Source organism: Perca fluviatilis, chromosome 17 (assembly GCF_010015445.1).
Source record: "Perca fluviatilis chromosome 17, GENO_Pfluv_1.0, whole genome shotgun sequence".
NCBI lineage: Eukaryota > Metazoa > Chordata > Actinopteri > Perciformes > Percidae > Perca > Perca fluviatilis.
Window position 1 is genome coordinate 13,109,629 of NC_053128.1, and position 26,383 is coordinate 13,136,011.

The following is a 26,383-nucleotide window of genomic DNA, read 5'->3' on the forward strand; positions in this document are numbered from 1 at the left end:
CGTCTTCAGCACCTGTGCAACACCAGTATTGCATGTGATGCCATATAGTCAGGCCAACTGCCAGACAGGCTATTAGCTGCATTAAGTAAAACAATATTACAGCTGGACTAAGGTAAATCAGCACAGCCCATTCCGTTGCAGAGCATATTTTTCCAAACAAAGGCCGCCTTCTGCAGTTCAATTAAAATGGCCAGAAAAAGTCAGGTTGGAGGCCTAATAAACAACATCGTTCAGGCATTTCAATACATCTCTGAGAGAGTATGCAACTCAGAATGACCGACAAATTATGAGACAGAAGTGCAAAGTGTTTTTGCATAGAAAATGAGACACAGGGATCGGGGAGAGAGTGAGAAACAGATGGATTGAGAGAGGGGGGAAAAATAGTAAGAAAGAGGTGAGAAGAGGCAATGAAAGAGACAGACAGACATCAGCATGTAAAGCAATAGAGAAATCAGTTTTTCTCCTCGTTGTATTACTCCCTGAGATCTCCCTAAAATGAATCAGCGTGGTGTACCTTGCCAACAATGCACTTACTGCTCTGTTCATAAACAATGCTTTTATGGCTTCTCACTAGATTAACTTACTTAGCTGGAGAAACTGAAGGAGTGAAATGCAAACATGTAAGAATGTTTAGTACGGATGGAGGGAGGGGTAAAAAAGATGAAGACACCTTATAAGCGGGGAGACTAAAGCAAGGGACGGAGAGGGATGGAGAGGGAAAGGAAGGCAAGGAGGGAGGAGAACGAAAAATGCTTGAATATGGAAAGAGATTGGAATAGATGCATTGTACAATTGTAATCATACAACATTGGTAATAAAAGCAACTGCTATGGACGCACATTAAACTTAAATGAAAGCAGTGAAGGACCACATTCAAAGGCAAAGAGGGTACTATAACAAAAATGTAAATACATTTAGATATCACAGCTTCTTGCATTCATGATTTTGATTTGTCAACAACTTCAATAATCTAATATGAGGTGCATTAACTTAATGTATTTAATGGGTTACTTTATGTAGTCTGAAGGTGCCCACACATTATATATAGAGTGTTTGGTTTCTGTTGTTATTTCAGTTGAAGGACCACCAGACGATTCGTATTTAACTGTGAAGGGGGAAAAAAAAGGTATAAGCTATATTTATTATTAAAGTTAACATATTACCTTTTTTATATTCTGTATTAATGATGATTGTACTGCAGATCTGACCACTCGGCTCTTTAAGATCCACCTTGCCGAATACTCAGAGACCAAGTTATACTCAAATAAAATACCAAGTATGCCAAACATTAAATGACATGGAATGCATGTTTTAGTTAAAAACCATGAGTGCTTCCTCCATGAGTTCACATGTTTTGGTGAGCCCCATATATAACTGCTACATTGCCTGTCAGAAAACATTGGAAGTGTGGGGGACTGTTGCAGAAGAGAAAATGTCCTTTAACCAGAAACAGATTTCCCATAAAATCTTGTTTTCACCTTGGCTTGACAGCCCCAGCCATTTCCCTGACTCCTACAGTGAAATTGAGTCTCTCTCTGGTCCACGTGCGCATACTCACTGTAAAACTTGAGGGCTGCACAGTTGCAGAGCAGAGAAACGGTGGGAAACATGCGACTTTTGACCCCCTGGTCAGGGTCACAGCCAGGCCAACGGAGACCTCAGAGAGAAGGAACATCATGAAGATGATCAGATGTGACGGCCCGCTTCCTCCCCAGACAGGAAGTCAGGTGGATAACTGCTCTGGACCAACATTATCACCGGCCTTTAAACGCACAGTAGGAGCTGGACAAGATTACAGAGCTTCACATGAGCTGTTAAGGGATCAGATTCCACATTAAAAGAAAGAAAAAGGTACTGGTATTGGTTAGATGTCAAAGGTGTTAGTTAAAGGGCATTATATGACCATGTTCCTGCTCTTTAGCTGCATCTTTATTGCATGTGGAGATTTGATTTTAGGCCTCTTCCTTTTGTTGATGAATGGCTAATCTTTAAATGCTGGATATTTAATTTTTTGGTTGTGTTCATAGTATTTTAAGATGCACCAAAGCCTGTGAGACATTTACTCAACTTTGTTAATTGTATTTCTATATTACTTTTACAGTGGATGATGATGCCTTCATTACTCAGGTAAATGCAGAGTACTCTTATGTTTAATAGATTTTTGTTTACTAGTTTTTTGGTGGTGGTTATATCAGCATCCTGTGTTTCTGTTATTTTTTATTGTTTTAATGTATTTATTTTGAGTAAGTCATGAGTGTATGAGACTGATGACTAGTGATAGTGAGGTTTGATGCAGTTGTTTTAGTATATTAGACACCTAAATCTGCTTTACTGCTTTCATATTTGCCTATATTTGTGTCACACATTGAGGAATTCTGCAACCTCTGAGTCCATTATGCTCTGCTGTAGCAATACCATTGATAATTGATGTATATCTGGCCTAAGGCTAAATCGACTTCAACAATATACTGCTATCTGCTGTAGCAGACTGTGTAGAAAGTCTGCAGTACATATTAGTGATTTACTAGACTATTGGCAATGCTCCCACAGCCCCCCATCCCTCACATTGTAACTCAAAACTGCATTACAGGTTCAGCCGCCTGCTTATCTGAAGTCATAATGAAAGTTTTGGGTTCCCTCTATTTAGATGGACTATCAATTCTCTCCAGGAAAAACAACTTTAGTTTGCTCTAAGGAATGTTTTTTTAAATGAATGATGATACAGAGTTAAGCTGTATGATGATTGAGACAGCTTGCTGCCAACTGAACACAGACATACACATAAGAGGCCACATAAAAAATCATTATGTTAGATATGCGGGGACATTTTCATATCATATCAGTGTTCAGTAACTCAAAGTGCGTTCTTAACCTCAGCCCTGACCTTAAAAACACTATCTGGGATCCAAATATAAGCTCACCATCACACTACCACAGAGTCACGACAGGATTGTTTATTTCATGGTACATTGTGTACATCTTATCGGAGTTGCTCCAAAATGAGTCTGTTTTGTTGTATCACGCCTTCTTTAAACAGCTCAAAGAGGACAGAGACAGGACACAATTAGAGAGAGTAGTGGAATAGCATGCTGAAAAGCTTTTAAGCCTGAGTCAAACCCAGGACATAACTGTGATGTGAATGTGATTTGCATTTGTGAACCAGCATTATAGGCAAGGCACATTCATTTATAAAGCACATTTAATACTAAAAGGCAACCCAATGTGCTTTATAGATTACACAGGTAAAAGCAAAGAAACAAGAAACATATGATTAAAACTGTAAAAGCAAACAACGGCACATAGAATAAAGAAAAGTAGACAGCACAAAGTAAATCGAAAAATAGATTTGAAAGTAATCAGCATTGTCTCAAGTTTAGCTCTTCTGGCAATTTGTTCTATATTTGAGAAGCTACCCAAACAAGTTGCTTCCATAGGCGCAAACCTAAACCTAATTCCAAACTAATCCTTAAACCAAGTCCTAATCGTCACACATCAAGTGAGGAGGTGAGGACTGACCAAAATGTCCTCACTTTCCAAAAGAGTCCTCATACTCAACATCCAAAACACATATTGGTCCTCACAAAGACAGAAGTACAAGAACACACACACACACACACACACACACACTTCCAGACAGGTTTGGAGCCTCTCGTCCTACTGTGTGTTTATCTCCACAGACACCATTCATGCTTTACTAGCCTCAGGGGAGTTGATTTTGGAATTAAAACATACGCCCACGCACATGCAAAATACCACTCAGACATGTACACAGTAATTCACAAAATACATTACAAAATACATAAAGAAACACTAAAACACATAATATACCAAGAGCCAAAAAACACATTTGAGCATGCATGAACACACTGGCACACACACACAGAGACATACAGTCTATCAATGACAGTCAAAACAATCGGAAGAGAGATACTCTCACACTAGTTTCCAGGTAGATGGATATGTAGTACGCTGTGCCAAATGGATTCGATGAAATGGTTTGACAGTGTGGAATAAAATGTGACATACACTCAATTTAACTTTTCACTATACCTGAAAAAGTTCAAAAACAAACAATTTAAGCAATATCAAGGCAAGTGAAATGGGCCTCTGTGTCGCTTGTTATACATAATAATAGGAACACTGTCCTAATACAGACTTGCAGCAGTCCGTGTGTTCAGTCCATGTTTTGATTATCCGAGGTTAAGAGTGTTCTCTGTGTAATGTGAAATTTAACAGATGAAATCATTAAATACTTGGACCACAATGGAGCCACAATCAGGCCCCCAGGAAACGTGCCGAGCTTGGAAGCCAATTTGACATAGCGGCCATGTAATTACAACTTCTGTGTCCATCATGTGATGCCAAGAGGCCCAAAAAGACTTTTGACTTACATTTCAAACGAGACGTCTGTAAATCATTTGATACCTTTAGAGCGTCACACCCCCTGCAACATGACTCATTTCACTATCATCATTTGATCCATCTGGTCCGATAACATTTGGAAAGTCTAGAAATCATTTAATAGTCGGCCAGCAGAGATCTCTAGTGCACATGCTCTATGGGCCCCATAGTGTGGAAGCAGCTCCGATCATCTGGGTAATTTTGTATGCAGAAGTTGAACTTTTTTGGTTTCATGCGCCACTGAGCATCACTCAAAGCAAGAACGGGGCTCTGCCTTGAATGCTGTATGGTCTAGGTTTTATTATACATCCATCGCCACAATGGCTTCATAATGTATTTATCCTAAATTACTGTAACTCTTGCTGTCTAGAGTTATGGTGTGTTGTTAATCATCAAAGAAATTGATTTCTTTCTTCCTCCTGCTGGAGGAATGAAGGTCAGATGCAGAAAAGGTTTTTCACTTTTTTTCCTTTTTAATAATAATAACAATAATAATAATAATAATAATAATAATAATAATAATAATAATAATAATAATAATAACTGAGTAACACAGGAACAGTGTTACTCAGCACACAGGAAGTCCACTAAAATTGCTACATTACATCATCCTCACCCTCTGTATATTGGTGGTTTAGCAGTTAATATGGCGTTCCTTTTCAATTAGGTTTCTTTGTACTTGTAAGAATGAATGGTCTGTAAGGTGGTATTTAAATCATGTTATGTTTCCTTGCTGAACTTCTATATTTCTCAGCCAAAAAGGGTTTACTAACTCCAAAATCTAAACAAAATCTGAAACATCAAAGAACCTTTTGGAGAAACTTCCTGAGTTTGAGGCTAGTGAAGGAGGCAGAGAGGAAGCAGGTAGATTTACACAACTGGGTTTACTGGTGCAGACACAGGTGTGTGTGATTCAGTATAAAGCATTCCTGCCGAAGGCATCCCCCTCTGCACATGCATATACACGTGCATGTGTTTATAGCAGCATGCAACCAAAAGATCACCCACATACGGATGTGAATACACACACACACACACACACACACACACACACACACACACACACACACACAAAAGACATACCAAGATGCATTCGTAGGGACGAACGCTCAGCCACTCACATATGCACATGCTCAGTAGCTCCACTGCAGACGGGCATGCCAAACAGACAGCTCATTCCCTCGTGTTCTTGAGAGAGTCCAAGAGAGTAAAAACAAGATCTGTATCAGGGCATTTAAATCAGAAACAGGTGCAGGCATGCTGTCTGTCTTGGTTTCCTTCTGAAAGACACACACACATACACACACGAATATACATCTTAATTTTCAGTGTGACATTATCTTGCAAATCTGTAAATTGTATTTAAGGAGAATTAGATTACCTGTGAACTCTGACCTCTACGTAGATGTCCTTGCCAGACAGGAAATTGCTCTATAACCATTACATGGCCTTCAAGTCAGGCCAGGGCTAAGTGAGATACAGTGTTTCAAATTAGTCTCACTTATCTTTTCTTTAGTTATTTTGTTTTTAACCTTGTAAAGGGCTCTGCTTAAAATGTCCTCATTCTTTTCAGGTATGTTAAATGCCTTGGAATGATAATGAATATATAAAGAAAATAGGTTTAGAGATAATAAGCTTCATACTAAACATGTCAGTCAGTTGTAGAGCAGAGCAGGAGAAAGAAAGGAAGGATGGAGGAAAAGAGTTGCATGTGTTATGGGAAGCACCCAGTCATGAAGTCAAGTTGAGGCCGAAACTGTGAGCAGACATAGGCCAGAGATGAGTTACTACACCAGGCTAAGCTCCATCCCAGAGGGAGATGCTCACATCTGAAACAAACATATCCTCGGACCTGGGAGAGCCATGAAGATGGCTGAAAGAAAATAGTAATTTTCTTTCTTTCCATTTGCTCCTCACTCCGTTTTTACCACATCTGTCGGACAAGGAATACTTCATTCCAAACCATTTTAATTCACTGTAATTTGTCTTGTTAGGTAGTTACTCCAGAATCTAATTCAGTAGAGTACCATTAAATTAGGATGAGCAAACAAACAATGCTAAATGTATGTTTATGTGGTTCAGTAACAAGGTAAACATTTTTCTTTTTGAGGAAGAAAATTGCTTCGTTAAAGGGGCGCTATGCAGTTTTTGCCATTTCTTCGGTTTTTGCTCGCAGGTTTCTCTACAGAGCTCCCACCTACAGCTTTGGAATAGATATTCGGCAGCTCCTATGTTTACTTGTGTCTGACTCCTCGCTTGGTCAGTCTGCCGTTTCCTCTTTCTCTGTTCCTCCGACAATGCTTTCCTAGCTTTCTGCTTCTTTTTTGCCGGCGACGCCATGACGATAGTGTGAAAAACTCCATCGCTGCCTTGTTAGCCGGTTCCTGAATCGGCGTATGTGTGCAGTGCCGTGATGCAATTTCTTACATTGCGAGACCTGATATCATGCGATACTTCCTGAAGCTGAGGCCGGCGACTCGCCGGCCGAAAGTTGCAAGGGTGGTTTGTCCACTCACAGGCGCTAGGGGGGGAGCGAGACGCCCACCATTCAACTCGAAAAAAGTCATATAACCATTCCAATGACTCCGCTGTTCAGTTAAGGTAAATTAGGCTAAAAAAAACTACATAGTTGCCCTTTAACATCACAGTGAGCATTGTGACTGCTTCTATGATTGATGATTGATCTTTGTCACTGTGCATGGTGTAAAAGTACTGACCGCACATACTGCCCACTGTTGGCCTGGGGAGGGAAAGGAGAGCATGTGTGAACATGTTGTTATTGACCAGGGGCGATTCTAGGATCAGACCTTTAGGGGGGCTCAGCCCCTAATGAGAATGTGACACGGATATAGCACCTTGCAAATGTGTTAACCCCCTCTAATCTGTGCCATGAAATGACCAACTTCTTCTCTGGGGATTCTACCATCGTTAAACTTCCCAACCATCTCCTGCTCTCCCTCTGACAGATCAGACAGAGACTCAGCCAAAGGTGGGAGTCTGGCACAACCTCCTCTTATTGGCCGACACTGCATTTCTGTTAACCTTTTCCTTGACGGGGTTACAGATGCGTAGCATCGGAGACAGGCACACAGGATATTAAACCTGTTTCAAGCCCTTTGAACCTGTAACTGTTTGTCTTCTGTCTCTAACCGACAAGTTCGCAAACTCTAACTTGAAGCACTAAAATTGATTAAAAAAATAAATAAATGGGTTTTTATTATTGTTACTTTTAGGGGGGCTGAGATGAAATTTATGTGGGCTTGAGCTCCCCTAAAAAGGGTTTAAAATCGCCCATGTTATTGACCCTCCACTATACATGGCAGCTTCATTATTTTCCCAGACACCAATAACTACTCTCGAAACAATTTGATTAATCAATCATCAATTTTTAATTGATTAATGTTTTTTTTTATATACCAAACATATTTAACTGGTTCCAGCTTTCAGTTTCCTATGATGGTAAAACCAATGTCATTGGGTTTTGGACTGTTGTTCAGATAAATGAAGTGATCTGAATATGTTGGAACCTGATTCTTTCCTAAGTTCTGACATGTTTATGCACTCAAAATAAATGATAACTATTACTGATTTGATTATCTCTTATGGACAATATTCACAAGACAAAAAGTAATAGGATAAAACAATAATCGAATGACAAAAATGTAATTAAACTTGCACTCAGAGAGCACAAAACAAGGCCTATGGTGCATTCATGTGCTCCTTCGATGGTCTCATTTCCCGAGTTGGCAAGTTGTGCTGACTTCTGTGTTCATGAGCTTTAAGCTTCAATGTGGAAACAACATGGATGCTATAAAGAAGATGTTGTGTTTGATTGCTCAGAGTGTTTAAACAACACGTCGATAGCAGTTTCTACTATATGTGTGACAACGAAGAGCAAAGACAAACAGATGAGCTGTGAACAGGTGAGCCATGAAATATCTGGAAGAAATCGAAAAGAAGAAAGCGGAAAAATAATTTGTGCATCTGTGATTCAGATCTGCTCCAAGTAAAAGGGTGCTTCCTTGGCCCATCCTACACGCCTCCATCAGGTTTCATGAAAATTGGGCCAGTTGTTTTTCTGTAATCCTGCAGACAGACAAACAAACCAACAGACAAACTATAAATAGATGTCACACTTACAAGGTGTTTTGCATAAAACTGAAGCATGACACAGATTAAATGGATCTGCTGATTTGGTCTAGGAAAATAAAAGTAAACGAGAGAAGAGAATGTCACTAACTTTTTGCATGAATGAATGAATGAATTAATGTGTTAAGTTGCTTGTTACTTAACTTATTGGAATACACTAATGCATTATCACTACAGCACATTCTTCAATATTTCTCCATTTCTGCCTCTCTTGTCTCCCTCAGCTATAAGTGTTGTCAGGTAATCTAAAGCACATGAAGTACGGTGCTTCTGACTAGGGCTGGGCGATATGGAGAAAATCAGATATTACGATATTCTTGACCAAATACCTCGATATCGATATTGCGGCGATATTCTAGGGTCTAACAAAATATCTTCACAATTAGATTTTAGATAAATAATCATCAGTAATGTGGAAGTAATATCTAAGTGGGGAAAAGGCAAATAATAGAAGAGCTAGAACAGTCTGGTAAATTCAGAAAAGTACATCACTTTACTGTAATGCAACATTTAAAACCACTAAAAGACAACACTTATGTCATATCACGATATCCAAAATCTAAGACGATAGCTAGTCTCATATCACAGTATCGATATAATATCGATATATTGCCCAGCCCTACTTCTGACATTAAACTACACAGCATAATAGAGCTACAGAACATCTTCCATCTGGAATGTTCAACTAATTTCCTTTTTAGTGATGAAATAAGAGGATGAGAGTGAGGAAGATGAGAAGACCTACGTCTCTCTTCTCCCCATCAGCCTATCATAATGTATGTCCCACTCATCCATATAGATCTCGCCGCCTCTTTCCTTGAATCCCACTTTCTCACCCAGTCACTCATTCTCATTTTTCAAATAGCTTTCTTCTTTATGCCTCTTATACACTTCCTATTCGGAATTGCTTGAAAAACAAGTTTTGCCACAGCTTTATCGCCCGCTCGAAAATCTTTCCACCTCATACCCAATCCTCATACCAGTTCAAATCTAAATGCTAATGACAGTTAAAGTCCTTGACCCTCCCCTTCTGTGAGCTTCCTCACTGCTGAATTTTGTATGATGGAAGAAAAAAGGAAGTAAGAGAAGAGAACGAAGTTTATTGAGGAGAGGTTAAAGGCTACTGGCCCTCATTATAAAGATCTGGCAGAGGGAGAAATGGAGAATGAGACAAGTGACAGATAAATGGAGAAAAAAAGGCAATCTTTGAGATTAAAAATACATATATAGTGCTTTTAAATTAAAATGCCTGGGGTCACGCAGGCGTAGGAGTTTAGGTGTGGGTGCTTGAACCTATGGCCTTTCATTTGTTTGTGGACCCTTTTCATATCACATGACAAGTCTTAAACACAAGCATGGACGGACAGTTAGGTTAGATGAACTTTCTTCATATTTAAGTCCGCAAATAATAGAATCATATTAAGGGCTAAAGATAGATAGCTAGATAGGCAGGAACGTGACTGACAGCAGACATTTAGAGTTATTGAAGTGTGTTTTGTGTCGGTGTGTTCGTGTAGAAGTGTGTATGTGTTCTCACATGGGCGTTCAAAGTGATTTAGTGTGTATCAATGTGTGTGTATGTGTGAGCGTATTTGTGTCAGGTATTGAGCTCAATACTCTTTAAGCTGCTGACCTTCAGAAGCAGCTAAATGACAGGTAGGATCACAGCCCTTTGGTTTAATAATGAACCAGCTGACATTTGAAGATAAGATCAGCAGCTGCATCACCATCAGGACTCAAGAGCAACTGATTGCATTCACATTTGCAGTTTAGATCCAAGGCTCTCACTTTTATCTCCATCTATCTATAAGGAGTGCAGAGGGTTCAAGACAAGTAGGCAGTGGTGGAAGAAGTATTCAGTTCCTTTACTTAAGTAAAACTACTAATACCACACTGCCAAAATAAAAAGTAAAAGTCCTGCATTGAAAGTGTTACTTAAGTAAAAGTATGTAAGTATCATCAGGACAATGTACTTGAAGTATTAAAAGTAAAAGTACTCAATACAGAAAAATCCTCACATTTTAGAAACTGGAAACTATCCAAATAGTTCTGTCAATCAACTAAGTGTTTAATCGGCTAATCATTTCAGCTGTACTTGTAGGCTTATATATGAATTGTTGGGTACTTTATAATAAAACATTGTATCTTATAAACTTCATGTGTTTTGTGTGCAAAAATCTTAACTTGTAAAGTGACTAATAACTAGTAACTAAAGATGTCAGATTAATGTAGTGGAGTAAAAAGTGCAATAATCCCCTCTAAAATGTAGCGGAGCAGAAGTAGAAAGTGGCACGAAAAGGAAAGACGCAAGTAAAGTACAAATACCTCAAATTTGTAACTAAGTACAGTACTTGAGTAAATGTACTTAATTACATTCCACCACTGAAAGTAGGAACTTGGCTAGACAATGGCAGTAGGGAGTGTGTGTCACAACTACAGCGTCCTGCTAATGGATGCTATACAATTAGCTTCAGTATTGATTTGTAGATTTAACATTCTTTAAAATAAAAGTCACTGTGAAAAAAACAAATGGTTTTGTAGACTAATCTGTAGATCATACAGTAGCGTTGGAGATAACGAGTTTAAAGGATTTGATTTTTATTGAAGCCATTTGGAGCTCCTAATGAGATCAACCAAATGACTAAATGTTTGCAGATATAATCTAATGCATGAGTTATCTTAGTAAAATATATATTTGGGGGCATATAAAAATGGTCTTAAGATCAAATTTCATCTTCAGTGATGACATGATCAGAAAGACACCATCCATCCATCCATCCATCTATCCATCCATCCATCCATCCATCTATCCATCCATCCATCCATCCATCCATCCATCCATCCATTAGCTGTAACCTTATCATTTACAGCATGTGTCAAACTCAAGGACCGCGGGCCAAATCCGGCCCCTCGCAAAGTCTGATCCAGCCGCATATCAATCTAGGTTCACAATATATTTTGGCTGACCTAGTTGTGCACGAAACCAAAAACATGTGAAACCTGATACTCAAAGCAGAATTTGGCGAATTTGAGACTCAGAAATTCCCCCAGAACCAGAGAGTTTGCATATTCAGGCTGTGAAAGAGGTTGTTGTGAATCAGCTGTGTGGTAGCCTACTTAGAAAATGTAATCATTGTTTTGCTCAATTCTAGGATGGCTTTGGAACTTTTTTGCTGAGTGAGAAGTGAGAAGACTATATGGGACATGCAATACTTGAGTAAAAGATATTTGATGTTTTCGATGAAATAAAAGCATGTAAATAAACTATACATGTCTGTCCCTTGATGTGATTCTCTTTCTCCAGTGTGGCCCTTAGCGAAATTGAGTTTGACACCCCTGATTTACAGGGTCGCGGGGGGGGGGGCTGGAGCCGATCCTAGCTGAAACATTGGACGAAAGGGCTGACACATAGAGACAGACCACCATTTATACTTACATTGACACAGGTGCAGTTTAGACTCTAATTAACCTAACCTGCATGTATTTGAACTTTGGGGGGAAGCCACACCTAACACTGGGAGAACCTGAAGGGCCGAATGGCTGGCCAGCCTGTTTGAACCCAGAACCCTGTTGCTGTGAGGCCACAGTGATAACGGAACGGAATGTGCAGAGCGAGGGGACAAGCTGCTTATTAAAAGAAAACATCTATGAAGAACTTAATTGTCGTAGTTCATTTTTACTTACAGGCAAGAGGAATTAACAGTCAAATCCAATGTGTTCCATGTTAAAAAAAAAAAAAAAATGAGATCTGCTGTTAATTATGTACCAGATTTGAAAACAGTAGCTCTGCCATGGCTGCTCTCTTTTTATTTGGCAGACTTCTTTGTCAGTTGTGCATTAATAAGAAAGAATTGAGACCTGAAAAACTGAATAAAGAGCTTCTAAGCTGCTTCACCCTTTGGGAAATGTTTTGTTAGAATTATGAGCTGATTTGCCTCCCTATAAAGGACTATGAAGGCTAACTGTACCTATATCAATCAAAGCACTCCCCACTGATAGTCAAGCTAAGGGTAATTTGAGATTCATACTTCAGGTGCTTAAGATCCTGCACTTAAGTTTCTCAAAAAGAGCTTAAACTTTGTCTTATGTATCAAACTTCTGTGTGGGAAATGAGCTTATGGATATGTGTGTTAATGCAAGAGTGCAATAAATGAGGACCTGGCTTATGCAATCATTTGTTGTGACCTTGGATACTAGTGGTCTCTAAATCAATACTTTAAACAGAAGTATTGTGAAACTTGTTATTTCCCTTACTTTGTTTCATAAGCAGTTTTGCCGGCGCTTCAAATAACCTCTCTAAAGACTAAGTCTAAAGTATAGATATAAAATGGATAGAAAGGCCATTGAACTGGTTCCCATGGTCATTTGATTGGTACACAACAAAATGGCGATTGTTGTTAGTTGTTGTAGTGACAATACGCGTCAGTGGCAATACTGACGCAGCTCGGGAGATGTTCTCGGAGTTGCAGGAAGTGACGAGGGACAGTTAGACCCAGCGGCAGTAGGTCAGTGGAACGCTAACGTTAGACCCAGTCCGCTGTTCAGCTCATTCTCTGTAACCGATGCAGCATAAAAGCACGGCGGAAGCAGCAAGCCATTAACATTAAGTTAATTTGACTCATTTAGTGGCTGGCTCTCTGCCTTGTAACGTTACTACTCCACTGCTCGTTTGTCCGTTACTGTAAAACCTCAGCTCCACAACTTGCCGGAAAGTCGGCTTATTATTGAAAATGTATACGTTACCATGGCAATGGTACACATAAAAATGGCTGCTGCTCTGACCATTCTGCTACGTTGATTTGAATGGAAATGACCTTTCTATCCATTTTATTTCTATGGTGTAAAGTCTCAAAGTTTCAAAGTTTTTTGTCCTTGTCAGTGTGAAGCTGCCAGTATGCTTCATTAGAAGTGCTCATCTGACTTTCCGAAACTGACATTCCAATATTCCCACGCACTTCATGTAAATTCATTCACCTAAACAACCGAGTGCAACACGAATGCCTTCCAGGAGAGACTGTCTGGAAATGTTTTCCGTTATCTTAAAGATATTGCATCTTGCCCTTCTCTCTGACGGCTGGCTTTTAACCTCGCCTTTGAGTGTAGATGTTCAGAACAGCTATAAACACTTTTGATTTTGCTTACACTACACCAAATGTACTGTTTGCTAAAATACATTACAGCATAATGTACAGTCTGTGTAATGTGCAGTCTGCAAATCAAAGGCTGTCCATTTAGAAAGCTAGTTCAATTATTCATGTGGAACAAATTTATATAATACCAAAACATATTAATATTAATACAATATAAATCTACCCATAGTTCACACTGTCTGAAAGTACTGATAAATAGCTAAAATTTGTGAAGTAATATGCTGGGTCCCTATACATGCAATACATCAAGTTGTATGTGCTAAAAAAAGCTTGTTTTGTTTAAAAATTTCAAAATCAGGTCTCTACCTTGTCACCATGGTGAATTCCCTTCATTGAACTGTGTGAATTCAAATAATTATTTTTTTATTTTTAGTTCACTGGGTACAACACTGAATCCACCAGTGCTTTTACATTTTGTGCCAATTAGGTAATTTGCTCCTATAAATTACATGATTGTTTGTTCATTAACTGTACACAAGGTGGCTATTCTTCATTGGATTTTAAAGGTTGTCCAAAACAACAAAAAAATGCAGATGATATAACATTTTATTGTAAATGCCAGGCTTTCCTGTTATTGTTTTAGAAGGTGATTTATAACATGACTTCAGTGTCATATGTAATTGGATGACTAACAAAATATCTACAGTACAGTCAGAAACAATGATTTTAAGCTGATCTCTCTTTCTTTTACTGGTAGAAAATCAATTGAAGTGATTGAACATGTAGTCATGGTCTCCAGGCTCTTGTCAGCAATAATTAAGAACAATTACAGTCCACAGAGCATGAAATGGTTCCATAATAACATATGTAAGTTGACTACCTCATCTTACATTAATAACATGTCTATTAAAAATGTAATACTCGCTGAGGAGATCAACAATATTAATGCCAGTAGAATAAGAGCCTCCCCGATGATATCCTACACTCCAGTCAGAGGTATAATTATACAATGTCATTCAACTCCATCTTCCTGCAATATTAAGAACTAGTTTTATTAAGCAAATACTCAGAGTTCATGATGTTTAATGAATGCCATTGATTGATATTGTAATCAATTTGACTAATCGCTTCTTGGCACCTACAGCCCGCCGCCAGCTACAGCTTCCATCTCCATTTCATGTAATCAAGGTACAATTATGTAAATTGGTATGGTAATCAGAGAGCCGGAGGGTTGTGAGAGCAAAGTCTTGAAGACGCTAACCTAATAATGAGGCTGTTGTTCTGTCAACAACGTTGCTAATGGATGGGCAGCACAGGGATAAACATACAAGTGACAAACATCAACAACGGGGGTGCTAATATATTCATTTTGCAATATCTTATGTATTATGTGTTGGTCTCAGTGTGGGGAAATTTCAGTGGTTGTAAATTGGTGCAAATGAGCAATATTATACCCATTTATTTATATATATATATATATATATATATATATATATATATATATATATATATATATGTATATGTGTGTGTGTGTATGTGTGTGTGTGTGTGTGTGAGAGTGACTGAGAGATGCTAATGTATTTGTATAGTTTTTCCTTGCCTGGAATTGATGTGTGTGCTTGCATTTTGGCATTTGTTTAGCAAAGCTGTATATTTTGGCAATTATTACGTGTGTGGGGGAGGGCTATGGAAAGTAAGAAGAAATCCAGAAGGACAGCAAAATTACTAGAGAAGGAAGTATGAGCTACAATTAATCTTGATTTATTTTCCTTGTTGGGTTTAACTAGAGTTCGTTGTAAAAGATGTAATTGCATTTACCAGCCATTTGCCAAACAAAATGTTGATATTGGAAGATTCTGTGAAACCCAAGATTACATTCAGTTACGATTCTGTACATTCAGCGCCAAACGTTTTAGTTAATTATTCCTACAGTATAGCTATTATATAGTATAGAAGTCTAAAACTATATAATTAAGATAAGCAATGTCCAACATGTCAAACACCCATATATAACTCTGCTCCACATCAATACTTTCTGCTGTGCTATATAAAAGACACACTTCCTTTGTGCTGCAGAATAATTCAACATGAAGAAAGCTTATTTTCTGTGCCCCTGTGTGTCTTTGTCTGCATTGATCGTTTACATTTACAAAAGCATTACTTGTGTATGTGTAACAATGCACACGTTTGTATTTGTTTGCTTGGTCAGTCATTTTGTTTGTCAAAAAAAATGATGAGTAAAATATTTAAAAGTTGCCGGTTAAGCCTTAAGGAATAAAATAATGATCTAACCTCTCATCCTCTGTATATTTTTCATGCAGTCTCCCCTCCAGGCTATGGAAAGGTTGATCCCTGCTTAGCTTTTTCACAAATCTTGCTTTAAGCTACTCTTCCCAAAGGATGAGAAACGGGTTGGAGTCAGGCATAGGGATTAGGGTGAGGTTGGAGTCAGGTATGTAGGTTGATGTTTGTTGAATGCTCTATGGGCCAATACATCTTTTGGATTTTTGTTCCTCGTAAGGCAGAGATCGCACATTTCCATCCAGGTCAGCACATTTGGCCTGTATAGTGTCCAAAATGGGTTTTAAGGTCTGATTTCAGACCATTTAGGCTTTTAGAATGTGTGACCACCAAGGAGGTGGGAGAAAAATCCTTTTGTCTTTTCTATATCCCCCCCGACCCCTGGCTTAATTTCCCTCAGGAAGCGGCTGGAACTAGCCTGACAAGCCAGACCCACATCCAAATGTTGGGTCTGGGAACTCACCATTGACAGGGCTCAATCCGAGAGGCGGGATAAACAGCAGAGCGACTAAGAAGGTAGCGAAGCTAGTTGATAGATTAAACTTTTGCTGTATCCGGTCTGCAAAACTCCGAACACATCTTCCTTTTTTAAGAATGATTTCTGTGCCGTTCTTTGTTCTTTTCTCAAAGAAAAGCGTAACTCCCAAGTCTTCCAGAAGACCGCTGTTCCCAGCAGCAGCAGCCATAAGCTCCGCCCACCTACTCTATACACGATGTGATTGGCCTGACCAGACCAAAGCCAATGGAAAGTGCCTAGACCCCCCTGGCTGCAAATTAAATTTGCTGCCGCTAGGGTGCGTCTAGATTTGTAGGCTAGGCTGGAACATCCCCTAGGTCTAAAAGCTGTGAAGAGGATTTTAAATGGCTAAAAATCTCTTCAAATTCAAATTCAGATTTGTCCTAAAGTTATCGTCAATGTATCGGAGGTATGGCAAGGGTTAGGGTTAGGGTTTTGGAGATTTTTCTGTCAGATTCAAAACCATTGTTTGTGAGGGTTAGGGTTAAGGGGTTATTTTTAATAATTGTAGGATCTCCTGATCAGGACTGTCAGCATCCAGGGGGGTCTTTAAAGGCATTGCTGACTTCTTGTAAAGCCAGCTTGGTGTAAATTACAGTGAATCAATGTCAACTGAACAAAAAAACTGATCGTAGCAGGATGATTTTAGTAGTGTTAGTTGCGGGATGTTAATCTCCCTCTCTGAACTACCTGGGACTTCTTAGCCAATCACTGCCACAGGGCACGCTATAAAGACAGGGAAGAATCCTCTTGGCTCCGTCTGCTCTTTTGGGACGGAGGAACGTCACGCTTCCGGGTCACCTCGCTCCGTGTGTGTGTGTGTGCCCACTGCTGTGTTAAGATCCCATGGTTATGGGTCTATGTCCCCCCTCGGGCCTTCCAACGTGGGCCGGTCGGCGATCACTTCCGGCAGGATACAGTCTTCTGGACACTCCAATGTTTGGTTTGGCATGTGTGGGTGGCAACCAGCGTTCCATTGTAAATAATGGGCGTGCCGTATTTGATGCAGGCTTTCCTCTCTGATCAGCAAGAATTCTGCTTGATCGGAACTGGGCTGGGTCAGCTGGAGATCTGCACAGCTGCTTAGCTTACACGCCACTGGCTGCTGTTTTTGTCTATTGTGATTTTATTGTGACCTTTATTTCCTGCATCAAATTATTTATTTCTTCTCCATTTGTGAACGTTTATGTAGATATATAATTTGGCCTTGTTAATTTGGGTTATTTTTGTTTTCTGTCTAGAAATATTAATTTGTTTTCCTTGGTTTATTGTTAAGTTGTTCCATGTGAAGTTTCTTTATTTGGTGTGCAACTTGAGTATTTTAATTTTCTTTGAATTTCTTTGGAAATTGCTTTTATTTGGGTTACACTGCCTCTCAGTTACAACTGGTGCTTCTGGCAGCTTATATTGTTTATTTTGTTCATTTAGTTTTGAATCAACTTATTTTCCAGTCTGTTTTGATTGGTAATCACTTCATATATCAGTTGTCTTCATTTTTGTTGTGGTTGAACCCCTTTGATCATTTCCCTTTGTCCCTGTTTTCAGTTGCTGAGAGCCGCAGGTGGTGGTGCTGGTGTCTGGGTGGGGGTATCCCCTTCCAGTGTGCTGTGCTGTCTATCCCGTTTTTCTTTTGCTTTGTTCACTTTGCTTTGTTTAAAGGTGACTCTCCCTGGGATCCCTCACTACCCTCATGACCCCCTTTCCCTCCACTGGTAAGCCTCAGCAACGATTATAATTTCCCCATTCCCGCCCGTAGGTTTGAATGTTTTAAATTGTTTTTTTATATTGTTGAAATAAAATATTTGTCTTTTTTTAAACTGAACCACGTTTCTCACTAATTGTATACAAACCTGTGTGTCCTTAATTGTATTTACAAAATTGCAGTTAAGAGGTAAAAATATTCCCAGGGTGGTGTTGTCGGTGTTTTTGGGTCACACCAACACATTCTCCCTCCCATCGTGTAAATTACGGACGCTTGGCCACGTGCCTTTGCCGTTGTTATTGACGCTAAAAGTCTCATTTAGTGTCACGTCTGAATGTCTATCTAAATGCGCTTGGTTGGGACTATTCATGTCACTTTGGACACTCTGGGTCGGGACGTACATTTAACTGGCATGCGGCACAAGGCACAAGAACGGGACAGTTAGGTTTAGGGAAAGATCGTGGGTAGGCTTATAAAAGGTACGTTTGCGTGACACGCGGGACAAGAACGGGACAGATGGGTTTAGGAAAAGAAGAACGGGACAGTTGGGTTTAGGAACAGATCGTGGGTGGGGTTATAAAATGAACGTTTCTGTGACACGTGGGACAAGAATGGGACACGAACCCCGGTCTCCTGGGTGAAAGTTTTCTGCGTTGTTTGACCCAACCAGCCTCCGTATGCGGAATTTCGGGCTTTCATACTACTCGCTATACCGTTGTCGCTCTTAATACTATGTCATCTTAAAGCGCCGCGGAGCTGCTGCTCTGCCTGTTGCGTTCTACACACACACTGAAGGGTGCTTTTTGTGTCGTATCTGATGCAGAGAGGCACTGCCCAAGCGTCCACATTTTACAAATTGGGAGTGACCGGTTGCCTAGACCATAATTTCCTCTGTTCTGTGTTACACGCGTGTGCCACCCTAGCACGTGCACGCCACTCTCTCTTGCCGCCACATGCTGGTTAGTGAACGTGCACCTAGTGATTATGGTAAATATCTTGAGTTGATGCAATGTCCTTCTAAAGGCCCAAAACAGTGTGCGTATGGAAAAACAGAAGAGGTTCACTTGACCATTGATACCCATACCGTCACTCTATAATGCATTTTTAACTGTCTGGCTTGACATTCTCAGGTTTATGTTCAAACATAGTAAAACTATAAGTGAAATGTTTAAATGATTGAAGTTAAACCTTTTTTCTGTTCTGAAAAATCTTAACACGTCTGCCTTTTCATATTTGTGGATTTGTAAATCAAAGCTTGTTTTATGATGTGTGTGCCAACATTAACATATATCTGTCTGCACCACGCTGCAGGCAGGGTCCTAACCAAAGCCTTCTAACTTCCATGTGTTCCCTATATACTCAAATATTTGGAGGTCATAAATCCTCCTTTGCATCAGCTTAAATGCACCATTAATTTACACTGAGATCTACAGTGGCTGCAGATGGTTTTTACTGTGTTTTGGTTGATGATAAAACATTTTGCTAGGGGAAAGAAAACATGGGCCAAACCCTTTAGTTCCATCAGTTTTATTTCTTTCGCTCTTGAGCTCATTCTCAGCATGTTTGCACACACCAGTTATAAATTACACGGATAATTATCTACTATCAGGAAACTCCCTCATAGAGGTCAACCATGGTGTTTGTGAGTGTATCCATCTGTTTTTGTGTGGTTACTTGAGTGTGTGTGATGCTCTGTAAGGGGGGGAACTACCCAGTATAATCCCTGCTGTCAGATTAAAGATTGATTGAGGTAAACCAGAGATAGTCGGGTATTACATCATGACATCACAGGGGTTTCTAAAAGGCAAAAGGGGGGAGGACGGAAGAAGAGAAGAGAAACTAAAGAAAGAAAATTATGAAGAAGAAGCGCTGGGGGAAGAGAAGATAAACTCTTAATTGCTGCACTGTGATTGTTCTCTTGTAGTTAAATCACTTTTATGACATACACGTTTATAATGGTGCTTTATAACTAACTATAATTTGACAGATATTGCATTTGTATCCCCACAAGGTTACAGGTTCCAGAAAGAGATAACTACTTCATTCTTAAAATCCCAGACAGAATGGCTTGATGACATATCACGTTCTTTTATCTCAAAAGGTGTGAAGTTATTGAGTTTTTTTCTTTCAGGGTGGAGTTTTACTGAGTTTTAGTGTGTGTTTCTATGTTTAACTGAGTTTAAAGTATGGTAGGTCCATGTATTATATTGGTATATGACTCATTACCAGAAATGTTTGTGGTTTCAGCCATAATGGGTTCCATTGGAAATTTTAACAGATTTTCTAATCGGCTTTCTAAAAGAGTGGTGTGATGAAGTAGAGTTTAACACACATGGTGACGTGTTCCAGAGAACTGCCATGCTGCTGCCAGACTACGGCCAGACACACAAACGAGATATACATCACACACACACACACACACACACACACACACACACACACACACACACACACACAATTTATTTATGTCCACTGAGAAAACACACATACTAAAAGGTGCTGTAGAATACATCCATTCACAGAATCATGGACCAGTGACATAGATCTTCACAATGCAAAACATGATAAGCATATTCAGTTCTAAAGGATATAAGTAGCAGTGGTGGAGGAAGTACTGAATCTCAGTACTTAAGTAAAAGTACAAATAACCAGAGACATATTTACTTTAGTAAAAGTAGAAGTACCTGATTTTAAATGTACTTTAAGTATTAAAAGTAAAAGTATTTGCAAAGCGATTTATTCTCTTAATGTCTATATTCTAATAATAAAAAAAAAGTATGGGCCGTGGCATTTTAATTAAGTTAGTTTTAGGTTAATGTAATTGTGCTTACCATCTGTGGCCCAGTTTACATTTGGATTTACAATTCTGGTTATCAGGGTGATCTGCATGAAGCTCAACTTTGCATTATTTCCCACGGGACATTGAATGCTGCACACATTTATTTAGCGAGAACACACGGGCTTGGACGACAAGTACGTGGCTTCACAGCTGAGGAGGACCGGGAGTGTTTTTAAGATAAATATACGGGTTGTGTATTAACCCTGTGTGAACGGATGCTTCACATATGACCAAGCAGAGTATCGGGAGCAGCAGCAGTAACAGGAGCAGCGGTAGTACCGGGAGCTGTACGCGCCTGGCCAATAAATGCTATCGAAAGGCGGGTCTATGCGTGGCCATAGTGGGATTCGTAATATTGCGAGCAGCACCGGGAGCTGGACGGCCGCTGCTGAAGGCTTCCCTCTGGACTGCAAACGTGTGACGGTCCAACACATTCTCACACCCAACTCGTAAAATAAGGACGTTCGGTCAGGAGCCTTTCTCGTTCTTATTTGACGTTAAAAGTCTCCTTTAGCGTCTCATGTAAACGTGCTTGGTCGCCACTATTGCCGTCCCTTTTTCGGAGAAAAACAACGGGGAAAGGACGCCTCAAAAGCCGGGAAACACACCGCGGGTGAAGCGCGACAATAACGGAATCGCGGAGGTTAGGTTTAGGAGAAAAACAACGGGGAAAGGACGCCTCAAAAGCCGGGAAACACACGCCGTAGACGGGGGAAACAAAAGAAAAACAACGGGGAAAGGACGCCTCAAAAGCCGGGAAACACACGCTGGAGACGGGGGAAACAAAAGAAAAACAACGGGGAAAGGACGCCTCAAAAGCCGGGAAACACACGCCGGAGACGGGGAAACGCGAACCCGAGTCTCCTGAGTGAAAGTCCGGTGTTTACCCATCCACCACCCCAACCACCGACCTTACCCAGCAATTTCCCTTTACATACCACTCGCTAAGTCTCATCCAACTGCGGCTCTCCCCAGTACGTTACACAAATACGCCGAAGGGTGCCTTTTTCGTCGCATCAGACGCTGAAGGACACTGCCCAAACGTACTTATTTTACGAGTTCGGAATGAGAACGGGTTGGACGGTCAGGAAGACATTTTGGCAGGGGGAAAACTGATCAGAAAATGTAACAGAATGTTGTACAAATGTAGTGGAGTAGAAAGTATAGATAACTGCTGCAAAATGTAACGAAGTAAAAGTCAAAAGTATGCACTATTGATTGTAGTTAAGTAAAGTACAGATACGTGAAAAATTTACTTAAGTACAGTAACTAAGTATTTGTACTTTGTTACATTCCACCACTGATAAGTAGCAGCCAGATTTTGCGGCTGGCAATAATAGCAGAGACAGCGCAGTGCTTTGCAAGCAGTTCAGCCCCGTTTTTCGCCATCCCAAGTTGTCGAAGCCTGCTCCTTTGCCAGTAGATGTTCATGTAGGGGATCATGAGGTAGCCGTGGCTGTTGGTAGATTAATATTGGTCTTGGTGTAAATATCTAGCATGATTCTTAATTGGTTCATGTCATTTTTATATGACAAAACATTTTTGTCCACTGATAGTGTTTCTTCTCTTGTCAGACATCTTTTTAGCTCTTCCCAGATCTAAGCCATTACGTTGGTGCAATCCTATTACTACTGAGAGAAATGTTTACCAAAATTATCTATGTATATGAATGTAAATTTATACACAATACATTCAATACAAACATATATATCATAACCTATCTCTATCATTTATTGCAGACCGAAATAGATTATGTAAATGCTATTTAATTCAATCACAGCTGATCAGCCGCAGCTGAGTCTAATCTAATTAGTGTGGATGATAAGGCCAACACACTCCACATTTGGTAACGTTACGTGGACAATGGTGATAACGCGACATTGCATTGTTTATTGTAAAGTGCAGCAAAAGAGCATTGACAAAACATACGTCAACGCTTAACTCACTCCCAGGCCTTCTTGGCTGTGTGCCTCGTCCCCCGTGAAGAGGTCGTCATTCTCCAACCTGAATTTTTTTGGCCTCCTGGTTTCTTTGTCTATCCTTGATAAATGAGACATATTTCATACATGTCAGTAAAGGGCAACCTACAAGCCATCAACACACATTTCACACACATAACATGCGTAACAATTAATGACTTCATGTATGGTTTATCCTGTATCAGTGTCAGTTTGGTTATGAAATGTGCAGCTAAACATAACATGTTTGAAATGCTACGTTAATACCACTGATTTTGTTACAGTCATAACGTTACATAATAAACACATGCTGAACTGAGGTTCGATAAATAACAGATGCACGTTAGGAGGGTGCTGTTTTGACATAACTGAACGGGTTGTGGATGAAATAGTTCCGCTTTGCCAGACCTTCTTCCACAGCGCTGCGGAGGAGGGTCCACACAGCATTCCGGGATGGCAGAAAAACGTGCTGTGGTTTATTGGCATTTCTTTGAACCAATCACAATCGTACGGTGGCCGACAGGGGCAAACGTACTGCAACTTAATGAAACACACGCAAATAGACAAAACAACAAGCAAATTAAGGAAACATCTTCATTAATTTGACAAAACATTCACAGCATTTAGCATTAACCAATTACACAAACGCACTGCATATATATATAAACGGTGCAAAAAGAAAAGCTCACAAACCCCGAAAACAAATGCAACAAAAACCACGCTGCATCCAGTTTCCACAACAGAAGTTCCCCAGGCCTCTAGGTGGAACAGGTTGATTTTTGACCCGAGAGAGAGAGAGAGAGAGAAAAAAAAAAAAAAAAAAAAAAAAAAAAAAAAAAAAAATGGGGAATGTTCAATCTCAGAACAGTGTGCACCGTTGGGAAACGGTGTGCAACTGCTTTGAGATCACAGACTGTAAATAGTAAGGCTTTGTTTGAGATATGTTTTCTCTCGTTTGGCGGGTGTGTTTCCATATTTGCAGCGCGTTTGTGTATTTGGTTGTGTTGTAAATGCTGCACGTGTTGTCAAATTAATGAAGATGTTTCCTTAATTTGCTTGTGTTTTGTCTAATTGTCTGGATTTACCCTGCAGAGATCTGAGGAGCAGTTAATCATATTCCTCAGAAATCCACTGGAGTTTAAAATTCCAACGCAAACAAAATGGAAGGTAACGGACAGCCGGCTTAAAAAGAGTGACATCCGGTGGAATTTCCGACGGCAACGGAGCAATCCCAGAAGTGGAACGTCGTGGATATAGACTATGAATGAAATGAATGCTTAAGAAATGTTGCATTCAAGTTGCGTTATATTTTAAACCATGAAATAACATTACATATCTGGCACTTCGCCACCTTCCCGTTCACATTTTCCCAGCTGTGTGGCCGAAATTAATCTTGGATTTAATCTGCACAGCTTCCGGAAAGGCTGCTCTTGTGTATCCTTGCTCCTCAGGATAGGAATGCGAGCACAAGTGTAAATAATCAAATTAACGATGGCTGAATATCATTCAGCTGCTGTGATTTCAGGTTCCTGGTACCGTGTTTGCTCGCTCACTGTCACTCTAACCGGAACACCTGGTTAGAACAGAGCCATCCTTAGTGTTATTAGTAACACCTGTGCTTTTCTACTATTATAAGTCAAAGGCCTATTGTCCCTATAGATTGTGTTGTTCTCTGTCGTATCGAGACTATCTCTCCACAGAGTTACATATTCCATATGTACGTGGGACTGACCCACTGGGGCAGTTGACGTGGATATCACTTTAAGACACACACCACTACGTGGCCCATGCTTGGGCAAAGAAAGGCCCAGGTGAACATGGGTTCACTGATTTACATTGATTGGAACGAGCGGCCTTGCCCTGGAGAGATAGTCTCTTCACTCAGAGAACCAAGGTTACCTCGTAACCGAACCTTTCCCCGCACCTGTCCACCTCTGCACACCTGATTGTCATTCTCTCTTCAGACCTGTGACCTGCCACTTACATCATCAACTGCACGTCATTACCTCGTTGGACTCTGTCGTTGTCCTGACAGATCTTATTTCTTTGTGTTCGCTCTTTGCCTTCTGTTTGCTGCCTGCTGATTACCTGTTTCTGTGACTTTGTAAATTAACAGCCTACATACTCTCACTCTCCAGCGTGTGCATTTCTTTCCTCATACAATTTTTTTGACAGCTGTCCATGCATGCCGTGAATATTTTTTCTGTTTACAGATGAATGAGGTAGGAAGGAAGGAAAGATGGGAATAAAGAAATCCAGTAAGATAGAAAAAGTCATACAAAGAGAGATAGAGAGAGTAAGGGATGGTAAAACAATGTCAAGGCAGAGGACAATGCCAGAGATAGAAACACTAAGATGTAGACAAAGAGATCCATGGGGGCCAACTAGGAAATTTTAGAGTCCTACATTTCTTCTTGTCAAAACCTGATCTGCATTTTGTTTAGTTTTTTCTCCCAATGGACGGCACACACTGAAACACACAATCCCAGGTTCACGTCATCAAATGGTCAAATGCATCCACTTAGAACCGTCTCTCTCTCGTCTGCAGTCCCCATTGTCTCCTTGCCTATTATTCTATTCATGTGCAAAAAATACATTACTGAAGCATCACAAAATACATTTATTCCTCTCTCAGAAAAACTGAGTAATTGATGGGACGTTCTCTTTTCTCTGGGTCATATCTTTACTTTCAAGCCCATATGGCTTAAAATATTAATGTTATCTCTTTCATCACATTCATGTCCATGCACAAACTTTATGAATGGCTGCAACACACACACTGAGATGCAAATGTGTATATACAGACAGGCTTTAAATTAAAGGGAAAATCTAAATAATTCACTGGAAGCATAACACATGCAGATGCTTACCCACAGGGCAGGGGAGCTCACTGAATGTTTGGAGTATACAAATGATGTGACTCATTACTGTCAACAGATCTCAAATCAATTACTCACCTTTGGGAGATTTTGGAGCAAAGTGTCTGACAACGATCTCCATCACCGTCATCAAAACACCAAAAGAGTTGCGGTCATTCTCAACAGTTTGTGTAGAAACTAAAACTCTACAAACTGAACTTTCAAATTAGGTGACATATTCATTGCCATGGCAACAATGAGAGTTTCTAAAACACTTCATTATGTTGGCCGCACAGCAGATCGACTGAGCCAGTGTTACCATGGAGTTCAGTGAGACACAAGAACAGAGAGAAAGTGGAACAGTTGACTGGATTGGTATTTGGGGAGACGCCTGTGTTCAGTCAAACTTAAACGGCACTACTAATATGTGTTGGAAACGCTGCCATTTTCATGTTGATATCAGATATGGGTGACATCAACAAATAAGTAGTAGCAGTCATCCCCAAAAATCAGTTAAAGGAACACGCCGACTTATTTGGACTTTAGCTTATTCACCGTAACCCCCAGA

General features: G+C 40.0%; 1 long non-coding RNA gene across 1 annotated transcript; it reads right to left on the reverse strand.

The window, feature by feature from the left end:
- Positions 1-7,851: 7,851 nt before the first annotated feature.
- LOC120546049 lies at positions 7,852-24,384 on the reverse strand. Its single transcript, XR_005636779.1, has 3 exons — positions 24,290-24,384; positions 22,946-23,039; positions 7,852-8,487 (listed from the first exon to the last, which is right to left on the reverse strand). It is a non-coding gene; the product is annotated as an uncharacterized LOC120546049 (long non-coding RNA).
- Between the last annotated feature and the right edge of the window lie 1,999 nt (positions 24,385-26,383).